The following is a 23,195-nucleotide window of genomic DNA, read 5'->3' as shown; positions in this document are numbered from 1 at the left end:
TCAAAAATATGGAGAAAGTAGAGTTTGATTAAATTGTCATGGCCATTATAAAAGTTCAAAGCAATGCAAATTTAATCTGCCTTAAACACAGTGTATGAAAACAGACTTTAAACCTGCTTTTCTGGCAAATATTCTCTTTATGAATCAGCAAATTATCTAAATGAGGAGTTATCTAATTGGAGTTCTAAGGAGCTATATGTTGTGTGTTTGTGTGAGTGTGTTGATGTGGGGGTGGTTCTGACTAAGACAATGGGACACTGGTTCAGTGTCATACCAAAGAAGAGTAATGCCGCGTACACACGGTCGGACTTTCCGTCTACAAAAGTCCAACGGACGCTGACGGACTAAAGCTGGCTGGTAATCCGATCGTGTGTGGGCTTCTCCGGACTTTCAACTGACTTTTTTAGCCTCAAATCCGACGGACTTTAGATTTGAAACATGCTTCAAATCTTTACGTCGTAAGTACGACGGACCCCGAAATCCGCTCGTCTGTGTGCTAGTCCGACGGACAAAAACCCATGCTAGGGCAGCTATTGGCTACTGGCTATGAACTTCCTTATTTTAGTCCGGTGTACGTCATCACGTACGAATCCGTCGGACTTTTGTGTGGTCGTGTGTAGGCAAGTCCGTTCGTAAGAAAGTCTGCCGCAAGTCCGCCGAAGGTACGTCGGAAGTATGTCGGACAGGCTGTCGGACTTTTGTAGACGAAAAGTCCGACCGTGTGTACGCGGCATAAGAACTCCAGTTTACAAAGTAAAAGAGCCAACACCTTTAAACAGGAGTTCACACCATGCAAAGAGAGAGAGCAGCAAGCCAGAATTCAATGGATTATTAACAACTTCAGTGGAGTTCACAAGGTGAGTTTTCCATGAGAAGGCAGTAAGCAATGACTATACTTTTCAAAGAAAAGATATGAAACCTTTAAATTCAAGCTAACAAATAAGTTTAACCAAATCAACAACAAGAGAGAAAAATGTAGATTAGTCTTCTTTTTTGAAAAAAAAAATTACAACATTTGAGTGCATTGTGGGTACCTATGGGCTACAGTACATCAATTTAGTATCAATAGAATTTATTTAACTGGCCATCTTAGCGCTATATGCTCTGCCATCAAGTGTACACTTAAAATGTATGGTCTGACCACTTTCCTATTACGAACAGTACCTGCCATGGTTTCCCCCTTGCTCCTTAAATCTTTACTTTAATAATGGAACCCTTGACATCTTTGATCAGACTTAATTCCCATAAAATTGGGCTATTTGCAGTAGACTTCATCATCCCTTCTAAGGGTAACTGCATTGACTAGTGGAGGTCTTTGTACTGTGGAAGGCCTTTCACCAAATAACATAGGGTATTATTTTTTCCTTTTTGCAAATACATCAATTCCACCACCACTATTCCCATAGGCAAACTGAGCTGGACTCCGCAGTATGGACATATCTTAACACTCTTCCCTGAAATGTGGTAAATCTTGGTTCTACAACTATCTAAAGTATACTATTTATTTAATAAAATCCTCATATGTTCAAGTGGAAAAAAGAATTACAAACAGAGTTTCCACCCACAACTTGGCAACGTGCAGTCATTTACAATTTTAAGACTGTGCTCTAAACTGCACTAAACCATTTAAGACTATACGCTAAACCTTTGGGATAACTCCCTAAAGATCCTACATCAGTGGTATATAACTCTCTTTAGAGTATCCAAAATATTTACAGATACTTCAGCATCAAATTTGTGACAGTGTGGAAAAATAGGTAATTTGATGCATATATTATGGAATTGTAATAGGCTGACACCATTTCTAGTGATTTAAGTCCAGAAAAATGCTTATCTTCTCAGTCCACAAGAGGAAATTAGGAGCCAAGTGTTTTTCTAGCAGATCAACTTCCAGGGTCTTTAAAGGGACAACATTTTGGGAAGATTGCGTTTATTGCAGAGATGTACTGAATGTGTTTTTTTTGTCCTGGCCTTTTAATATTGCAGTATAAATCCCAACCCAAACTGTTTTAATCCAGAGAATGGGACCTTAAAATGTTTTCTGAAGTCCTGAGGAGGAGACTGTATGCAGCTCCAAAACCCTTGTTTGATATATCTAGTTTACAGCAATAATTCACTCATTGGAAAACAAACCTCAGCAACACTGAACTACAGCACATATTTCAGTTCGAGAAACTCAGATTTACAGTGACCTGGTTCTTTTTGCATTCCTAATGTTTTACTTGCCTTTATCTGGACTGAAGTTTCTTTCCTCGATTATCCTCCACAATTTATTAAACGCAGCCGGTATTGCTTTGCAAATGTTTCATTTTATGCAGTGCATCTAAATGAAGAGAGATGTTTAGGATGAGCAAAGAAGTCCAATCTGAGTTGAAATTCAGTAGGTGTAAATGTGTGTGATTAAAATGCAGTATATGCACATCACATGGAGTGTTACAATAATGCATAACAATTAGAAGCTGCAGTGCTCAAAAACATTTTAATTACTGTGCTTACTAAGGGACTGAGCTCACCAGCTGCACTGTCATGTATTCCGCCACATTTCACAATCCGGGCAAAATGTATGTACTCTACTGTTTGCAGAAACAATGTGGTGAAACTAGCATTGCTTTTGGAGGAAAATTCCTGCAGGCTGTATTTTGAATGGGCTGTCTATTTAAGTCAATTGAAAGTAATGTTTCCAAAATGCAGCACATGGAAATGCAGAGCACTGCACAATACAGCATTTAAAAAAAAAATACCCATACCCTTTTTATGGCCATATAAGCCTTATAAGCCTTCAAAATGGGTCCCATAGATTTTAATAGGGTTTGGGTCTGAACTTTTGTCGTGTTCGAGAGTTCTGGCATGAATAGAACCGGAGGGACATTCGGCCCAACTCTATTGGCTAGTGATTAGTGATGCTGTAATATGTCCATATTTTATTTAACCACCTCAATACAGGACACTTTTACTCCCTTCCTGTCCAGGTAAATTTTCAGCTTTCAGCGCTGTCACAATTTGAATGGCAATTGAGCGGTCATGCAACACTGTACCCATATAACATTTTTATCTTTTTTTTCACACAAATACATGTGGTCCAGCAAGCATGGTCAGGAACGCTATATTTCGTTCACAGCACACTGGGTAACTCTGCTCGCAACTCGGAAAGATGCAGGACCGGGCTTAGTGCTGCAGCTCGTTTTGCCACCACTTCTCCATAAGCTGGTGGTGATGATGGCATATTTGTCAGCTCCACCCCTCCTCCTCCTCCTCCTCCTCCTCCGTGCTCTCCTTTGCTGAATTGTCCTACAAATTGTCCTGTGAACCACCAATACCCCCTAAGCATTCAAGGGGCTATTCAATGAGTCAGGCTAAAAGGTGCCATGCAGTGCTTCAGCTGTTCTGTCTAGGAGACAGGAGCCACACCTGAGCAGAGATTCTTTCAGCTCTGCAGGCCCAGAGGTGGTTCACGCCATGCCAGCTGGAGACAGGAAGGGTGGTGTGCAATAATGACACTAACCTCCCATCCGCCCTTAGACAGGGAAAGTTGACACATGTGCATTGCCTGGCACATGTCCTCAATTTGGTGGTGCATCATTTCTTAAACAGGTACCCAGGGTTGAAAGATTTGCTAAAGTAGGCCAGAAGAGTCTGTAGCCATTTCAGGTGGTCATACACAGCCAGTGCTCGGCTGGCTGAAATTCATCGGGAATTCCACCTGCCCCTAAACTGCCTGATTTGTGACATGCCTACCAATTGGAACTCAACTTTGGCAATGCTGCAGTGGCTGCATATGCATCAGAGGGCCATTAACGAGTACCTGTGCCAGTATGGCACAACGACAGGCTCAGGCCAGCTCCGCTTTTTTCCCCATGACAATGGCTGCTGATACAGGATGCATACACTGTACTGTCACCACTTTAGGAGGCCACAAGGATGGTGAGCCGTGACAATGCATGCATCAGTGACACAATCCCTGTTGTGTTCCTGCTGGAGCAGATGCTGTGTGGCATTATGGACAGGGTACTCACGGTAGAGCAGCAGGAGTAGGAGGAGGACTTCTTTTCCTCTCAAGGTCCACTTTGTGCAAATGCCATTCTTGTGATGCCACAAAACACACAAGAGGAGGAGGATGCTGCCAGTTTTTGAGGCATTGAAGCAGAGGAAGACATATGTCAAATCTTAAGAGATGGTTTTCCGTCCCCAGAAACCTTGGGATTAGTACGTGGCTGGGAGAAGGCAGTCCCAGATACTGGGGGGGGGCAGACAAATGGAGAAAGAGCAATCAACTTCAGCTCTCCTGCTATCTATGGCACAGACATGGCATAGGAAAAAGAACAAATAGCTCCTAATTAACAAATGAGCATTTGCCACCTTTGTTGATCAGGGGCAGGGTCTTCTCTGTTTTCGTAGTCTAGAAGAGTGGTGCAGGCTTTATGCTCATTCCACTTTTTGTTAATTCCCCCATTATCTGTACTGCACAGTCAAACAGGTGAGACAAGTAATATTCCTAGATCACCTGCCTTGAGTCTCCTTGTTGAACAGGTAATCAGAATTACTCATCTGTCCTGTGAGCAGGAAGCTGACCTAAGAAGCAGTGGAGCCTTAGGAAGCAGTAATGGTAAATTATATGTAAACCCTCACCTTGTAAAAAAAATTAATGAAAGGCAAAACATTTGTGTATACACATACAAAAAACCCCAATATATTACAGGTTTTCAGCTACATAAGGAACTCAGGGAACTGGGGGGAAGAGAAACAGCAGCACACTGATGCTTCTAGTGGATGGCTATGCAGGGGGGGAGTGGGGCGTGTTAGGACAAGTCTGATCATTGGAGGATAGCAGGCTAAATTTTCAGCACAGCTAGAGGACTGACCATGCTGTGCTTTCAAAGGAACACCAGCGATTTCACACAAAGGAAGCAATACAAAAAGCAGCAGCAGGAAACTTTTTCATTCAAGTACATGGCACAGCAGGCACATATCAGGAATATGAAATGTTGGGTTTACATATTCTTTAAGCCAGGATATAGATTGATCATACTGCCTAGCAGAGATTTGCATCACAATTACAAAATCTTTGTCAGGTAAAATAGTAAAAAGTATACACTCGCCAGCCACTTTATTGGGTACACCTGTTCAATTGCCTGGTAACTCAAATAGCTAATCAACCAATCACATTGTGTGCTGTACTTCATACCCCTATTTTGCTGTATGGGTTGTCATTTTATTTAATGGATTAATAAAGGTGATTTCATTGGAGTGTGGCCATCCAGATTTTCTTCACTACCTGTTTTCTGATGCATGCAGGGCTGGCACCCTTTTCATGTGCAGTGGCAGTGGAGTAGATCGGTTTTGTTACCTTGAGTGGTATACTTCTTACTTCAGATGATAGAAAGGCAACAGTAACTCAAACAACCACTCGTTACAACCAATGCAGAATACCATCTTTGAACCTTGAAGCAGATGGGCTACATCAGCAGAAGACCACTCCTGTCAGCTAAGAGCAGAAAAATGAAACTATTCACACAGGCTCATCAAAATAGAAGATTAGAAAAATGTTGCCTGGTCTGATGAGTATCAATTTCAGATGCAACATTCAGATGGTAGGGTCAGAATTTGGCGTAAACAACATGAAAGCATGGATCTACCTTTCGGATGTGGTGGAATGGGAGATTTGCATCATGGATGTACAGCTGACAAATCTGCAGCAACTGCATGATGCTATTATGTCAACATGGACCAAAATTTCTGAGGAATGTTTCCAACACCTTGTTGAATCGATTCCACCAATAATTAAGGCAGTTCTGAGTGCAAAAGGAGGTTCGACCCGGCACTAGCAAGGTGTACCTAATAAAGTGGCTGGTGAGTGTATATTCCGGGTGTTCCACATTCAAAGATCATTTAGAGTGCCCTGGGAGCCCTAAAACCCAGAGAGCTTGCTTATGTGAAAAAACAACAACAGAGAGACATCGCCGGTCAGAAAGGATGGGCCAAGTGCTGACGTCTACTGAGGTCAGTATTTTCATAAGAAAATTCCACAATCATTTTACAAGGTTGATGAACATGTGTAGGCATCTGGAGGTGTTTACTGTTGCATCCTAGTGGTGGTATACTGAGGTTAAACGCACTTATAGCTACACTTTAATGAATTCTGTAAAGTTTTGTTATGGTTGATGTAGCACCAAAGTCCTCCTGTATTGCTTCAGGAAAAGAATAAAAATGTAGCTGTAAATTGTAATCTTTTGTGCTGGTAAATAACACACACATCTTAAAAGTAAAGAAAGGTTGATGGCAGATTTTTCTGCACTCACCTGTCTAAACTAATGACGGAAGGTGTGATATTTTTGAAAAATCTGGACGAGCTGTTATTTCTCTTAAGCCTTTTGATCTGACTGACGTCCGCTGTCTGAACTGACTAGTTATTTGCCGTTTCATTAGCTGCCAGGTTTTCAATTTCTACCTCTTGGAAGTTACAGCGCTTTGAACAAGTCCCCACAGTAATTGAATTTGCCACAGAAATAGAACGCTGGAAAATTTCATTTTCTTTCTTACATGAAAGCAAGCAGGAAGGCAGACAAATATTCCTGCTGGGCTGCTCTTAACACCCATCTTCCCCTGCTAGATAGTTTGATGACCTAACCCCCTCCTTCTCACTTATATATACACAGTCGCAAAAAAAAAAAGGCCTCTTCCCTAATAATCTCCCAGTGCATCAGCTTGTCACTTTGTAATTTTCTCCTAAATGCCTTCCACAAATAATGGTTTTCAAAATGAGCATTAACAGGCTTGATTACACGGAACTGTCCTTTTAATTTACACTAGGATTCTATTGATCACACAAGTGCAGATTAAAGTGTTCAATGAAGATGTGATGAGGTATTAACCAGCTAAGGGTCCTCCAGGGGCTGCCAGGGAGGCCAGGAATATGCTAGAAGTGTACAGTTATTTCCCCTGTAATGAAGTGGTACTATGCGCAGACATGAATTGCTAGCAAGAAGAATAGATCGGAGATGATAAGCTCTTCAAAGTCATTTCTCCCTCTCTCATTCAGGCTCATGCCCAGATCCTATTGCGATTCTTCTGCATTACTTGTCATGAAATGCCAGGATTTACTTAGCCGGCTGATGCAATTTTTATGACCCTCATGCTTTTCCACCATAGTAATAGTTTTGAATCAATTTATCAATCCAGCGGTACCATCAGGCACATTGCCCTAAAGATCAAGTCAGGGTCATTCCATCAATTCACTGTGGTCCACAAATATAGAGCGAGGAGCTAGGCCATGAGAGCCATTATCTTTCCATGGCTTAGTAAACACTCTTTTTTGGTGATTTAACTGCTTCTGTCCTGAATATATAAACAGATAAACATCATAAGCTTGAGAAGATGGGGAAGGAAGAGCAGACCTGTAATTGTGTCATTATCAAAATATTAGCTGGCGTTTTCGCTTGTCACTCCATATAGTTCTAGTGGCCTCTGCCACCGGTTATCAAGCAATGTATTCTTTGTATACATAAGCAAAGAGCTTTGGTACACAGTTCGTTATTCCAGCGTTAAAATCAGTTTCTTCACAAATATTAAGAGATGTTGGAGTATGATATGAATGACAAAACAGAAAATTTGGTCTCAAAAGCTAACGTTTTCCAAATGTATCTAAGTGTTTTCTTTTAAATTGTTTTGTCAATGATTTTGAAGCAATTTTAGTCAAAACTGCAATAAGCATGTGTTTTGAGGTTAGTTCTAAATGAGGGGTTTACAAAATATACATTGTACTTCAAAGAAACTGAAAAACTCATCAAAATATTATTTAAGAAAAACAATGCGAAAAAAAAACTTCCATATTTAACTAAATTAGGGTCCAGAAAACTCTGCAGTCCCCAAGGCAAGAAGCAACATGAATATGTCTCAATATTAGGGATGATTGAATGTGTCTGGGTTCAGCTCATGGGGTGTTCATTAAGCCTATTGTGAAGTCCAAACAATAGGGACTCAAAACTGAAACCCATTAAAGTCTACGGGGGTGAATCTTGAAAATCAATTCTGCCCATTTTCAAGGCTAATAGGCTAGGAAGTGGCTCAAATACAGCAGCAGCACCCCCAATCATATTCATTACGAATTAAAAGAAAAGCTTAAAGTTTCGGTTACAATAATTAATTTTTTTATCCAGCACGAACCGGTGGAAATTGGAGCCACAACAAATCTAAACGCTTTACAAAATTGTACTCTTAAAAAAATAAACCCTCAGTCCACATGGTAATTCCTGTTTTTTTTCTTTCCTTTTATAGCGGACTGATTATATCCTAGAATGATTGGGGTGGGTAGGTTGTACAGTAGGGGCGGGGGGATTGTAGTTAGTTAGTTGTCTATGTATAGATAGCTCTGGTCCAGTGTAGGCTTGTTTTTCTCTGTTTTTCTCTGTTTCTGTAATGTCTGCATATTGTTAAATCAATAAACAGAATTTTCCAAAAAAAAATTAAAACCCTCAACATTGTGCAAATTATAGAGTAAAAAAATAGAGTTTGTGAGCTTCATTTTTTATAGAGTCACACTGCATTTCCTTAAAAGTTTATCAAAGCGTCAGAACAGCACTGTTGTCAACCACAGCCTCTGCCTGCAATGTATCAGCTGTGGCTATATGGATACCACATGAATGAGGAAACACGTTAGTGGGAGCAGCAGATCAATGGGACAAGTTGGCAGCAAAAAGCTTTCTTTACAGTGCTGCTAATGTACAATTTTTCTCCTCCTCCTCCTGAAGGGCACATAACAGCCAGTTTCTTTTAGAATGCTGATAATGTGTCCTTTTCCATCTCCTCTTCAAGGGCACATAGCAGCATTTTGTTTACATATTCACTTTTTAAGGCTGTCCCTCCCCAGGTAAAGCAAACATGGGCAAGCGTGGCCATGCAAACTTGGTACTGGCAGGGGTGCTGGCAGAGAGGAGGGGTGGGTTAGGGTGTTGGTGGTGAGACTGGTGGTAAAGGACTGTTGGGGTACTGGTGTTGAGGAAGAGGAGAAAACTGGTGGGAGACTTAAAGGGGCATGCTTTACCCCTTCCCTGTATAAGGGCAAAATCTGGGTAGCTACTGTCACCATTTAAGAGGGAGCCAACATAACCTACTTTGAGAATGTTATCTGTGACAACCGCATTACCTTTTGTTGTAAAGCTCTCCTGTGCTGAAGGCATAGCTGCAAGTGGAAAACCTACAGCCATAGGCTGCCCACCCTTCCACAACAAATGGTTAAGGGCAGGCACTAACAAACGGAGTGGGGAATTTTACGGCCAGGAGAAAGGGAAGGCAGCAAAATTGAGTTTGTAATCCTACAACCATAAGCTATTTACCCCTATTCTGTATAATAAAAAAGGGTTAGTCACAGTTAAGTGACAAGCAGAGGTTTTGCATGCCGGGGTTGTAGATTTTTTTCAGCATTTTGTATTTACAGATTACATTTTTTTTCATTTCCTTTTTAATTTTTTTAAAATATTTATTTCCTTGTAAGGCCATCCCTGCCCAGGTGAAACGAACAACAGGAAGGAATGGTACTGCAAACAAGGTACTTTATAACAACAGGAAGTCCTAGACCTAAATCTTACTTTCTCCCTATACTATAATTACAATGCTTTCAACAGATCATATCTCCTGATGTGATCATTCCCTAGGTATACATGCATATGGCAGGGCAGCCTGCTTCTGCTGCCATAGACATGTATACCTGGACTGATCTTGCTATGGCTCTGCATCGGTAACAAAGATATTCCACCCATACCAAATGTAGTTTCTAATTTAGGGAGGATTAATGTAGATGCCAAAGTAAAAAGCCTTATATAAAGCTTACTTTGTTGTGGCAGAATCACCTTTTTGTTGTGGAAAAGGAAAGAAAAAAGTATCTGTTAATGCAGCTCATTGTGTATGGCAAGGGTAGGCAAGGTAGGCAACCTTGGCCCTCCAGCTGTGGTGAAACTACAAGTCCCATGAGACATTGCAAGAACCTGACAATCACAGGCATGACTCCTAGAGACAGAGGCATGATGGGATTTGTAGTTTCACCACAGCTGGAGGACCGAGGTTGCCTACCCCTGGTGTATGGCTTAAAGCAGTATTTAATCCAAAACCAAAAATGTAATATATTTCAGCTTACCAATCATTAGATGTGGTAGCTTTATCATTTTTCTTTTTTTTTTTTTTTTTTTTTTATAGGCTTTTCCCTCTGTTTTCACTTGGTGATCTAGCCAGTAACACACCTCTTGTATCCTGTCCTTACTCTGGATGGAGGAGCAACAGAGATACCTTTGGAGAGCAGTCTGGGGGGGGGGGGTTGTTTGATGTACTAGCCGATTTAGATACACTAACATATTGAAGCTAAACTCCAGGTAATACTCTTTAGCAGTTACAGCAACAGTTTTGTTTAGGGTTGTCCCGATACCGATGCTTCCCCGATACCTAAAAGTCAGCTGTGATCGGCACATGGGGGAGATACAAGCTTCTCCCCCAGCGGCTTTCAGCTGCTTTAGTGACACAGCGGTGATCGCTCACCGCTGACTGTTACTGCATTATCCTCCATGCCCCCTCCTTTCCTCTGTGCCTCTCCGCTGTCCCCCTCCGTTCTTCTCTCCTTTTCTGTCCCCCTCCGCTGTCCCCTCCGTTCCTCTTTCCTCCTCTGTGCCTCTCCGCTGTCCCCTCCGTTCCTCTTTCCCTTCCTGTGTCTCTCCACTGTCCCCCTCCGTTCCTCTTTCCTTCCCTGTGCCTCTCCGCTGTCCCCTCCGTACCCCCCTCCTTCTCTGTCCCCCTCCGTTCTCCCCCTCCGTTCTCCCCCTCCGTTCCGCCGTCCTCCTCCTCCTTCCTTTGTGAATAGACAGAGTCAGCTGACTGTCCATTCACATAACTGAAACATTGTAATCTCTTGTGATTACTATGTGTCAGTTTATGAATGGAGAGGAGCCGCTGTCTTCTCTCCATTCATTCTCAGTGCAGCTGAGGCTGCAGAGAAAGGGACTGAAGAATCTCTATCCTCTGTCTCTTTCTCTGTCTCAAGGGGGAGATATCAGAGGTCTGTTAAGACCCCTGATATCTCACCAAAGCCCCCCAACAGGGCTGATTAAAAAAAAAACAAAAACAAAAAAAACACATATTGCAATAAAGATTAAAAAAAAAAAATTATTGTAAAAAATAAAAATTGTAAATTTAAAAAAAAAAAAACAAAACACACACACACACATACACCGTTCACCCCCCCCCCCCCCCCCAAAAAAAAAAAAAAAAAAAAAAAAAAGCACTGTTAAAAAAAAAATTTAAAAAAACACTGTCACGTGACATAAAAAAAAAGTATCGGTATTCGATATCGGTGAGTACTTGAAAAAAAGTATCGGTACTTGTACTCGGTCCTGAAAAAGTGGTATCGGGACAACCCTAGTTTTGTTCCTTTTGGGATAGTGGTTTTATATAAATAAAGAAAAGTTGATCAATGTAAGCACTATTGTCAGCGCTAGATGGTTTGTCTCAGCCCCCTAACTGCTACATCTGCAGGAAAGCTTGGTCTGTTGAAAAACAACAGACTTATGGACTGGATCACCTGTTGAAACACAACATACTTATGGAAAAGATCACCAGGTGAGACTAGAAGAAAGCCTAAAAAAGAAGAAGACAGCAGCCATCATATCTAGGAATTGATAAGCTGCAATATAATACCGTTTGCTTTTGGGTTTAATACCGCTTTAAATGTGTTTATTCAGCAAATAAATAACTTACTGCATTATGAATGGTTTATAAAATAGTTATTAAAATTTCCATCTTTTTCTGCTAAATCACACTAACTATTTTCATTTAACTATTACTAATGGCCAGCAGTGGAACATTTTTAATCAGGCATAATAGGCCTAACTGGCATACGCCTATATTTTATTTTATCTTTAGGGACATGGGGGTGTGGTGAATGTGAGTGATGCCATGTGGTGCACTCTGTTCTTGCACTTATTTTTTATTTCTTTCAAATGATGCAAAAAGCTCTTGTACGGACTGTAAGTAACAACTCCTTGATGTGCTCTAATAACTCCAAGCTTAAAGTTATAATCTATAAAAAAAATTGTGAAGAGAACTGATTTAATAAGAAAAAAGTAGCTAAAGTGTTGGCAATTAAAGCACTAGCTGCCAATCAGTTGTTGTGGGCAGATATTGGTCCTTTGAGCCTGGGTTCACACAAATGCGAACACAGACTTCGCATGTGATTCACACCCGCATTGCTGTGCCAATCACATGCGATGTCTGTGCAATGCGAGTTCAGCCATACAGCTGTATGGCTGAACTCGCATTGGATTCGAACAAAAAAGGTGCAGGGACTTTTTTTTTCCCGCCCTGGAATCAGATGGCATGGGTGTTCTCACCTATGCAATCTGATTCCTGTCCGAATCCACAGTTCGCACTGCGATCTGTCAACCGATCTGGGGGTGTCATTAACTTTGTATTGACACCCGCAGCGGTTCGCAGAGGGCAGTTTGAACTGGCTGCGGGAGAGATGTGATGCGGGAAACCGGCGCTGGAATTGCGCTGGTTCCCGCATCGCTATAGTCTGAACTCAGGCTAAATGATTTATACTAATTGCAATTCAGTCCTTGTTTGGAAACATCTTGTTAGGAGGGGGCAACACTCTGCCCCCATCTTCAACAATCTCCTGTCTGCAAATTGTTCTGTCACATACTGTACCTTTCTAAAGATAACAATAAGCCTCTGAACTGATGCAGGGAAAATTAAATTTTTTGCAAAAAAAGGCTTTTAAAAAAATTGCAGCCAGCAACAATTAGGAAATATATGCTGTGAAAAAACACATGCAGCTGGTTATTAGTAAAGTGTATGTGAACACAAGGGTAAAGTATGAAAAAATTGCAGCCAGCAAAAAATTGGAAATACAGTGGGGATGGAAAGTATTCAGACCCCCTTACATTTTTCACTCTTTGTTATATTGCAGCCATGTGCTAAAATTATTTAAGTTCATTTTTTCCTCATTAATGTACACACAATGTACTTGACTACTTGAGACCAAACTACTTGAATTTTTTCGTAAAATTAACGTAAACGACCGCAACCTGAGGTTTACGATGACCCATAATTTCCACAGCGTCACCTTCCTCGACGTCTCCATCTCAGTTACCGGGGATGGACACCTCTCCAGCACTCTGTTTCGAAAAACGACCGCTGGGAATACGGTTCTTCATTCTGAGAGTTTTCATCCGATTCCACTGAAGAACTCGATCCCTTACGGACAGTACTTGCGCCTTCGGCGAAACTGTTCAAACGACACTTTGTTTAACCACTTCAGCCCCGGAAGGATTTACCCCCTTCCTGACCAGAGCACTTTTTACAATTCGGCACTGCGTCGCTTTAACTGCTAATTGCGCGGTCATGCAATGCTCTACCCAAACGAAATTTGCGTCCTTTTCTTCCCACAAATAGAGCTTTCTTTTGATGGTATTTGATCACCTCTGCCGTTTTTATTTTTTGCGCTATAAACGGAAAAAGACTGAAAATTTTGAAAAAAAATGATATTTTCTACTTTTTGTTATAAAAAAAATCCAATAAACTAAATTTTAGTCATACATTTAGGCCAAAATGTATTCGGCCACATGTCTTTGGTAAAAAAAATGTCAATAAGCGTATATTTATTGGTTTGCGCAAAAGTTATAGCGTCTACAAACTAGGGTACATTTTCTGGAATTTACACAGCTTTTAGTTTATGACTGCCTATGTCATTTCTTGAGGTGCTAAAATGGCAGGGCAGTACAAACCCCCCCCAAATGACCCCATTTTGGAAAGTAGACACCCCAAGGAAATTGCTGAGAGGCATGTTGAACCCATTGAATATTTATTTTTTTTGTCCCAAGTGATTGAATAATGACAAAAAAAAAAAAAAAAAAAAAAATTTACAAAAAGTTGTCACTAAATGATATATTGCTCACATAGGCCATGGGCATATGTGGAATTGCACCCCAAAATACATTCAGCTGCTTCTCCTGAGTACGGGGATACCACATGTGTGGCACTTTTTGGGAGCCTAGCCGCGTACGGGGCCCCGAAAACCCAGCACCACCTTCAGGATTTCTAAGGGCATACATTTTTGATTTCACTCCTCACTACCTATCACAGTTTTGAAGGCCATAAAATGCCAAGATGGCACAACCCCCCCCCAAATGACCCCATTTTGGAAAGTAGACACCCCAAGCTATTTGCTGAGAGGCATGGTGAGTATTTTGCAGCTCTCATTTGTTTTTGAAAATGAAGAAAGACCAGAAAAAAATTTTTTTTTTTTCTTTTTTCAATTTTCAAAACCTTGTGACAAAAAGTGAGGTCTGCAAAATACTCACTATACCTCTCAGCAAATAGCTTGGGGTGTCTACTTTCCAAAATGGGGTCATTTGGGGGGGTTTTGTGCCACCTGGGCTTTCCATGGCCTCCGAAACTGTGATAGGCAGTGAAGAGTGAAATCAAAAATTTACGGCCTTAGAAAGCCTGAAGGCGGTGCTTGGTTTTCGGGGTCCCGTACGCGGCTAGGCTCCCAAAAAGTCTCACACATGTGGTATCCCCGTACTCAGGAGAAGCAACAGAATTTATTTTGGGGTGTAATTTCACAAATCCCCATGGCGTGTTTGAGCAATATAACATTTAGTGACAACTTTGTGCAAAAAAAAAAAAAAAAAAAAAAAATTTGTCTCTTTCCCGCAACTTGTGTCACAATATAAAATATTCCATGGACTCGACATGCCTCTCAGCAAATAGCTTGGGGTGTCTACTTTCCAAAATGGGGTCATTTGGGGGGGTTTGAACTGTCCTGGCATTTTATGCACAACATTTAGAAGCTTACGTCACACATCACCCACTCTTCTAACCACTTGAAGACAAAGCCCTTTCTGACACTTTTTGATTACATGAAAAAATTATTTTTTTTTGCAAGAAAATTACTTTGAACCCCCAAACATTATATATTATTTTAAAGCAAATGCCCTACAGATTAAAATGGTGGGTGTTTCATTTTTTTTTTTCACACAGTAATTGCGCAGCGATTTTTCAAACGCATTTTTTGTGGAAAAAACACACTTTTTTAAATTTTAATGCACTAAAACACACTATATTGCCCAAATGTTTGATGAAATAAAAAAGATGATCTTAGGCCGAGTACATGGATACCAAACATGACATGCTTTACAATTGCGCACAAACGTGCAGTGGCAACAAAATTAATACATTTTTAAAAGCCTTTAAAAGCCTTTACAGGTTACCACTTTAGATTTACAGAGGAGGTCTACTGCTAAAATTACTGCCCTCGATCTGACCTTCGCGGTGATACCTCACATGCATGGTGCAATTGCTGTTTACATTTGACGCCAGACCGACGCTTGCGTTCGCCTTAGCGCGAGAGCAGGGGGGACAGGGGTGCTTTTTTTTTTTTTTTTCTTTATTATTTTTTTGCTTTTTTATCTTATTTTTAAACTGTTCCTTTCATATTTTTTTTTAAATCATTTTTATTGTTATCTCAGGGAATGTAAATATCCCCTATGATAGCAATAGGTAGTGACAGGTACTCTTTTTTGAAAAAATTGGGGTCTATTAGACCCTAGATTTCTCCTCTGCCCTCAAAGCATCTGACCACACCAAGATCGGTGTGATAAAATGCTTTCCCAATTTCCCAATGGCGCTGTTTACATCCGGCGAAATCTAAGTCCTAAAATGCTCGTAGCTTCCGGTTTCTTAGGCCATAGAGATGTTTGGAGCCACTCTGGTCTCTGATCAGCTCTATGGTCAGCTGGCTGAATCACCGGCTGCATTCTCAGGTTCCCTGTTGAGACAGGAGAGCCAGAGAAAAACACGGAAGACGGTGGGGGGGGGGGCATTCTCTCCCACTGCTTGTAAAAGCAGTCTAGAGGCTAATTAGCCACGAGGATTGCTTTTACATGAAAGCCGACCGCTGGCTGAAAAGAATGATACCAAGATGATACCTAAACCTGCAGGCATCATTCTGGTATAACCACTCAAAGTCGTGAATGGCGTACCTGAAGACAAAAAAATGGTTAACAATAAAGCACAGTAAACGGTAAAGTATAAAAAATTGCATACCTGAAAAGCAAACATGATAAAACATAATAACAATAAAACATTGCAGAATAGAATACAGTAAAAAAGAGCAGAACACCAGAGAGAGAATAGAGAGAGAGAGAACAATAAAACGACAACTATTTTTTTTTATTTTTGTTTGTGTTTTTTTTTTTTTTTTTACACTTTTTTTTTGTAACTGTAACTTTTATAACTGTAACCGGTTCCAGGTTCGGGTCTCTCAAAATGCGATGGCATCTTGGGAGACCCTGTGAAAGTGTGTCCTAGTCTGTGCAATGCTGTACCCTACGCTAATACTCAACTAGTGAATGGTAGCGTTCAAAACATTCACCAATGCAAAGACCAGGATTATCAGGACAGGAGGGACAATAATAGCGGGTGTCACGTCTATATACGCGCTTGCTGCAGACACATCTTTTTTGGGGGGGTTCATTGGGTAGGGGTACTCGGGAGGACATATAAATGCCTCTCATGCAGCCGACTGCATTTGGTTGGGGATGTGAATGGGGGAAATACGGGCGCTGCAGAAGTGGTGGGTTCCCAATTAGGATTGGCGAATGCAGCAGGAAGGGCATTATGGGCACGACGGGCCTGTGTTTGTCTTTTTGGTGGCAGCGGGACACTACTTGTGCTTGCCACCTCACCAGCTTGAACTGCACTTATGGGACTCGCCACGTCACCAAGTGTTACTGCAGTGCTGGTATGACTACGACTGGGGTGTACTAGGCCGCTGGCGCTTGCCAGTTCACCAAAACGCTACAAAAAAAAGTGACAGTGATCGATCGATACTGCACTTGGGTGGGCTGGGCTGGGCCGGGCGGAGGGGCAAAACGCAGGTGCTAGCAGGTATCTGGGCTGATCCCACTAACACTGCGTTTTTGGGAACCCTAAACTGCTGGGGATGCTAGTATAGATCTGATCGGATCAGATATTGATCCGATCAGATACTATACCACTAAGGGAGGTGTACGGTGTGTGCGTGGGTGTTAGTGGTACTGGCGCTAATCTGACGCTGCTTGGGGCTGGTGCTTGCCAGTTCACCAAAATGCTACCAAAAAAACTGTTAGCGATCGCAGGGATCAGGCCTGACTCTGCGAACGCTGCAGTTATGCGTTTAGTGTTTTGTAAGTGACAGTGATCGATCGATACTGCACTTGGGTGGGCTGGGCGGAGGGGCAAAACGCAGGTGCTAGCAGGTATCTGGGCTGATCCCGCTAACACTGCGTTTTTGGGAACCCTAAACTGCTGGGGACGCTAGTATAGATCTGATCGGATCAGATATTGATGTGTTCAGATACTATACCACTAAGGGAGGTGTACGGTGCGTGTACGGTGCGTGCGTAGGTGTTCGCGGTACTGGCGCTAATCTGACGCTGCCTGGGGCGACGCATATCACCGCCGGGCGATCAGGGGGCTAAACCTTTATTCAGTAATAAACGGCGGGTGCCCTGACACTAAAAAAAATAAACAAACTAACCAGCGTCACCCGTAACAGTTATACGGTGATCAGTGGTGAAAGGGTTAACTAGGGGGCAATCAAGGGGTTAAAACATTTATTAGGTAGTATATGGGGGTCCCTGTCGCTATAAAACGCTGACAGCGAACCTAAATATTTACGTTCCTAACTAGCGTCACCAGCGACACTAATACAGCGATCAGAAAAATGATCGCTTAGCGACACTGGTGACAGGGGGTGATCAAGGGGTTAAAACTTTATTAGGGGGGGTTAGGGGGGTACCCTAGACCTACAGGGGGCTAATACTAACTGTCCTACCACTGCTAACTGTCACAAACTGACACCATGCAGTAATCAGGAAAAAAACAAAACAAAACAAAAAAACCTGCTTGCTGTCAGTTTGTGACAGGGGGGGGGGGGTGATTGGGGGGGGATCGGGGGGCGATCGGGGGGGGATCGGGGGTGTTTAGTGTGCCTGGCATGTTCTACTGTGTTGTGTGTGTGTTGGTGCACTTACATGTCTTCTCTCCTCGGTGCTGGAACGGAAACTGGCCAGCCGAGGAGAGATGACATCACATCCTCTGCCTCTGTGTACTATACAGAGGCAGGGGATGTTTCTCATTGGCTGGGAGCGATCGCGAGGGGGGGGCCACGATCGGATGGTCTCCCCCTCGTCTCTCAACTCTCCCAGCCAAACGCCGACCGCCGATGGCACCGGGGGGGGGTCCGATCGGACCCCCCGCCCGCGGGAAGGCAATCACGTACCAGGTACGTGATTTTGCCTGCCCGTGCCGCTCTGCTCACGTATATATGCGTGAGGCGGTCGGCAAGTGGTTAAAAAAGAAGCAGAGGGTCTACAAAATCGACTCCTAGCAAGGGGCTATAGTAGATCTTGCCTCAAAAAAGCCTATAACCAAGCCCTAGAACATTCCAGATCTCAGCTACTTTTTAAACCCAAACTCCCCCAAGGCTCTGAATGTAACCCTACCCGAATCATTATGCGGTATTCTCGACAACACCAGGTCATTAAAAAGATTATAGAGCGCCATTGGAACATCCTTACGGATGATCCAAAACTGCGTGGATTCGTTCATGAAAAACCATCCATAACGTACAAAAGAGCTATATCACTACGTGACAAGCTCGTTCGGAGTGAATACACCAATACCAATATGAGATCGAAGCAATGTCCTGCAGTGGGTTCTTTCCCCTGCGGGCTTTGCTCATATTGTTCACTCATCAAACAGGACAAAATCTTTATGTTGCCCAATGGTGACATTTTCACACCTACACAATTTGTGAATTGCCGCACCCGCGGAATTGTTTATCTGATGGAGTGTGAATGTGGTGCGTTCTACGTGGGGAAGACCAGGCAGGAATTCGGTAAGCGCATTTCCCAACATGTTTACAGCATGGAGGTGGGGAACCCATACCTCCCAATTGGAAGGCATATAATCAGCATACACAACTATAGTGTCCCCAGAGTCACTTTTGTGGCCCTTTACAAAATACAGATTCCCAAACGAGGTGGCGACTGGAACAAGTCTCTGCTGCAGAGAGAGCAGAGATGGATATTCCAGTTGCAGGCCACCTCCCCACCAGGCCTAAACGAGTCAATCTCATATGCCCCTTTCCTGCAGGGGTTCTCATCTGGGAAGACACAATAATGTTTGGAGGATAAAATTCTTATCTCCTATTTCTATTCTACATTACCGCTTGGATCTACACATTCTATCCCCCTTTTTCCCCCTTCCCCCTTCTTCCCCCCCCCCCCCTCTTTTTCTCCCCTTCCCTTCCCCCTTCCTCTTTTTCCTTCTCCCTTTCCCTTTCTCCCTTTTTTTTTTTTTTTTTTCTTGCTCTTTTCCTATGTTGACCCAAGTGGAAGTCCCCACCACTATTTCACTCATTCAATGCTTCCAATCTGCATATACTGCCTGGTTTTCCCCATGTGTAGTCACCCACGTCACCACTCTTTTCCCCATCATAAATAGATGTATGATGTGCATATGGTTGTTATAGGTCATAGCATCGAAGTCAACGGACCACACATGTTTAAACGCTCTTTCTTTTTGAGGAAAATCCAGTCCCAGAAATACAGTTCTAAGTTCTTTACATAATAACTTACAATGTTATGCAAATTTATTTATTTATTTTTTCTACATGTGAGGTAAATATGTATTTGCAAGCGGACGATGCCATTTAAGGTGCTTAATCTTGTGTAAACTAATGTTGATATGTAATGAACAATGTATATGCTATGGTATGGTCAGCATGTAGTTAATCCGCTCTGCATGGATCATGCATGTAGTGCCCGGTGAACAAGTGATGCGGACTGTAAAAATTAATATCAATATTGCTTTTACACCAGAGATCCTTGCAGAAATTGTAGCTATAACTGCATAGCATGACGTTCACTGTCATCTCCCCTTCAGGGTCTGTCCTTCCTTTCTGGGGGCGGTGTGTACCTATGTGCCTTCCTGGCAGGGTGAGAGAGGAGATGCTTGGGCCCGCGTCTCCACAATATGCCCACTAGGAGGCATCACCTTTGGTGGGCATCTCTTGCCCTGCCAGCGGCGTCCCGGATTCCTTCCGGATGCCGTGCTCACGCGCGCGCGCCTCAGTGCGCGTGACGTAGCGGCGCTTGCGCGGTTGCGACGGAAGTTACGGGGATGCCCGGAGGAGCAATCCTCTCTGGAACGCCGGGGGGGTCACGTTGAGCGCACAGCTGTGTTGCTCACCTCCCCCCCCCCCATTGTTTGGTGGGGGGCAGGGGGCGGGCTGGGGGGTGGGCGGACACACACCAGCACCTGACGGGAGTCAGTCATTTAACACTCCTCATAAATGGAGGAAACCTTAGAGGCACTGTATTGGACTCTCTTCAATGCAGAGACGCCAGGCACGGTGATAATCTAGTCATCTAAGTGGTAAGTGTACTTGGAATGATGGTTATGTGTTCATACAAGCTGCTTAGCAATTCGTTTTTTGCTTTTTCTTTTCTTTTTTGAAATCATTTATGATTTTGCCATGATCTCTTATCCTTAATCTAATTCTTGCAGAATAATGAAGGCATCCACTTTGTTATTCAGTTCAGCCTGACCGGGTAATTAGCCCCACCACCACCCCCGCACTTGTCACTGGGTTGTTGATTTTCAGTGTTTGGCCACGTTCACTTGTGTGTGTGTTTTATTACCTGTTATCCTATTCCATTCACCGCTGCACTCCCCCATCCATCCCATACACTATCACCTAGTATCCCACACTCACTTCCACGCTGTGTCTCTCTCCCCTCCCTTTTCTGTCCACACCTTCACTTTTTCCCTCATCATCCTTCACAATTTTCCAGTCACCTGTCACTTCCTTGTCGTGCCCCTCCATATGGTCCAATATCCCCTCCCCCCCCCCCCCTCTTTTCTGTTTGTTGTTTTTCCACCTCCCCCCTCCCCCGACCCTACACTGCAGTCTCGTTTTGTCTCTCTCTCTCCCCTCGCTCACTTGTCCCATCCCTATGGTTTGTTGGTGCTTTTACCCTATCAACTTTTTGGCACATTTTGAGGTCGCATGGTGAATTATTGCCAGCAGGGCATTGGCTATTTTCCAGTCTTATTGCACTTCACCACACTTCTCTCATTCACTCTTTTCTTTATTCTTCTCACCCTTCTCCTCACATGCCTTTCCCTTCCCCTTCTTTCCGTTCCTCTTTTTTTTCCCATGCCCCCCCTTCCCTTCCCCTTTCTCCCTCCCCCCCCCCCTTTCTTCCCCCCCCCTTTCTTCCCCCCCCCTTCCCTTTCCCCCCCCTCTCCCCTCTCCCCTTTTCCCTCCCCCTCCTTTCCTTCCTTCCCCTCTCCTTTTTCCTCCATCTCTTTCACTTTCTAGCAATGCCCTCCTGCAGATCCATGGACTCATAATACAGTAAGCATATTGAATTCCATGGTTGGGAAACTTTCCAACTATATGGTATGAATCAACTGACCCTCCAACATTTTCCATTTTTGATTTGTAGCATTAACGTGAACCCTATCTGGGTGCGGTTCTGGACTGCCCGTCCTGCCCCCTCCCTTCCCTCCCTCTCCCATACATGGGGGGCTGGTAAGCGTGACCCCTCGTAAGGCTCATCTGGTCCGTCACTCGTCCCCGGTGGGAACTGGTCCGATACGGGGGAGACGGAGGAGTGAAGAAACAAGTGTATTCATCTTAAACGTTTTGGTAATGCCAAGAATGACACTGTAGTGTCACAATCTCTGTGATAGGTAACTATACAATTTATTCAGTCGCATTATAGGGCATGCCTGCATGGTTTTTGGCACTGCGGAAATTGGATGTTATGTTTGATATGTATATATGTTACCCCCTTTCTTTTAGTGCGGACAGCCATCCTCTGAAGAAGACCCGGGAAGGGTCGAAACGCGTCAGATTTTATACAATTATTATTGTCCCACATACATTGTATGGCCTATTGTCTTCATTAGAGGCATCTATTGTTATTCAAAACGCTTATAATTGGGGAAATATAGGCTGCCCTCGGATACATTGTGTCATACATTGGTTTTCATCGCAAGTTGCTGTTTGCTGTATATGTATGCCACACTCAGTTCGTGTCCTGACTCTAACAGTCAGTATTTATCTTTATGAATTTTTCCTTTTATCGCTATTTATATATTTTTTGTACCAATAAAATTCAAATTTTGTAACCATCCATTGTACTCCATTGGCTGTTTTAAAGCCCCGATAGGGGGTTCTCTCTGGTTTCTTTCATGCACTGTATGGGGTGTGCAGCCTACCTGTCTACACTCATGGGAGTGCTTTTTATTGTTGCAGCTGGTTATTAGTAAAGTGTATGTGAACACAAGGGTAAAGTATGAAAAAATTGCAGCCAGCAAAAAATTGGAAATACAGTGGGGATGGAAAGTATTCAGACCCCCTTACATTTTTCACTCTTTGTTATATTGCAGCCATGTGCTAAAATTATTTAAGTTCATTTTTTCCTCATTAATGTACACACAGCACCCCATATTGACAGAAAAACACAGAATTGTTGACATTTTTGCAGATTTATTAAAAAAAGAAAAACTGAAATATCACATGGTCCTAAGTATTCAGACCCTTTGCTCAGTATTTAGTAGAAGCACCTTTTTGATCTAATACAGCCATGAGTCTTTTTGGGAAAGATGCAACAAGTTTTTCACACCTGGATTTGGGGATCCTCTGCCATTCCTCCTTGCAGATCCTCTCCAGTTCTGTCAGGTTGGATGGTAAACGTTGGTGGACAGCCATTTTTAGGTCTCTCCAGAGATGCTCAATTGGGTTTAAGTCAGGGCTCTGGCTGGGCCATTCAAGAACAGTCACAGAGTTGTTGTGAAGCCACTCCTTCATTATTTTAGCTGTGTGCTTAGGGTCATTGTCTTGTTGGAAGGTAAACCATCGGCCCAGTCTGAGGTCCTGAGCACTCTGGAGAAGTTTTTCGTCCAGGATATTCCTGTACTTGGCCGCATTCATCTTTCCCTCGATTGCAACCAGTCGTCCTGTCCCTGCAGCTGAAAAACACCCCCACAGCATGATGCTGCCACCACCATGCTTCACTGTTGGGACTGTATTGGACAGGTGATGAGCAGTGCCTGGTTTTCTCCACACATACCGCTTAGAATTAAGGCCAAAAAGT

This window comes from Aquarana catesbeiana, linkage group LG01 (assembly GCF_042186555.1).
Source record: "Aquarana catesbeiana isolate 2022-GZ linkage group LG01, ASM4218655v1, whole genome shotgun sequence".
Taxonomy (NCBI): Eukaryota; Metazoa; Chordata; class Amphibia; order Anura; family Ranidae; genus Aquarana; species Aquarana catesbeiana.
The sequence above is the reverse complement of the archived record's forward strand: the minus strand, read 5'-3'. Positions refer to the sequence as shown.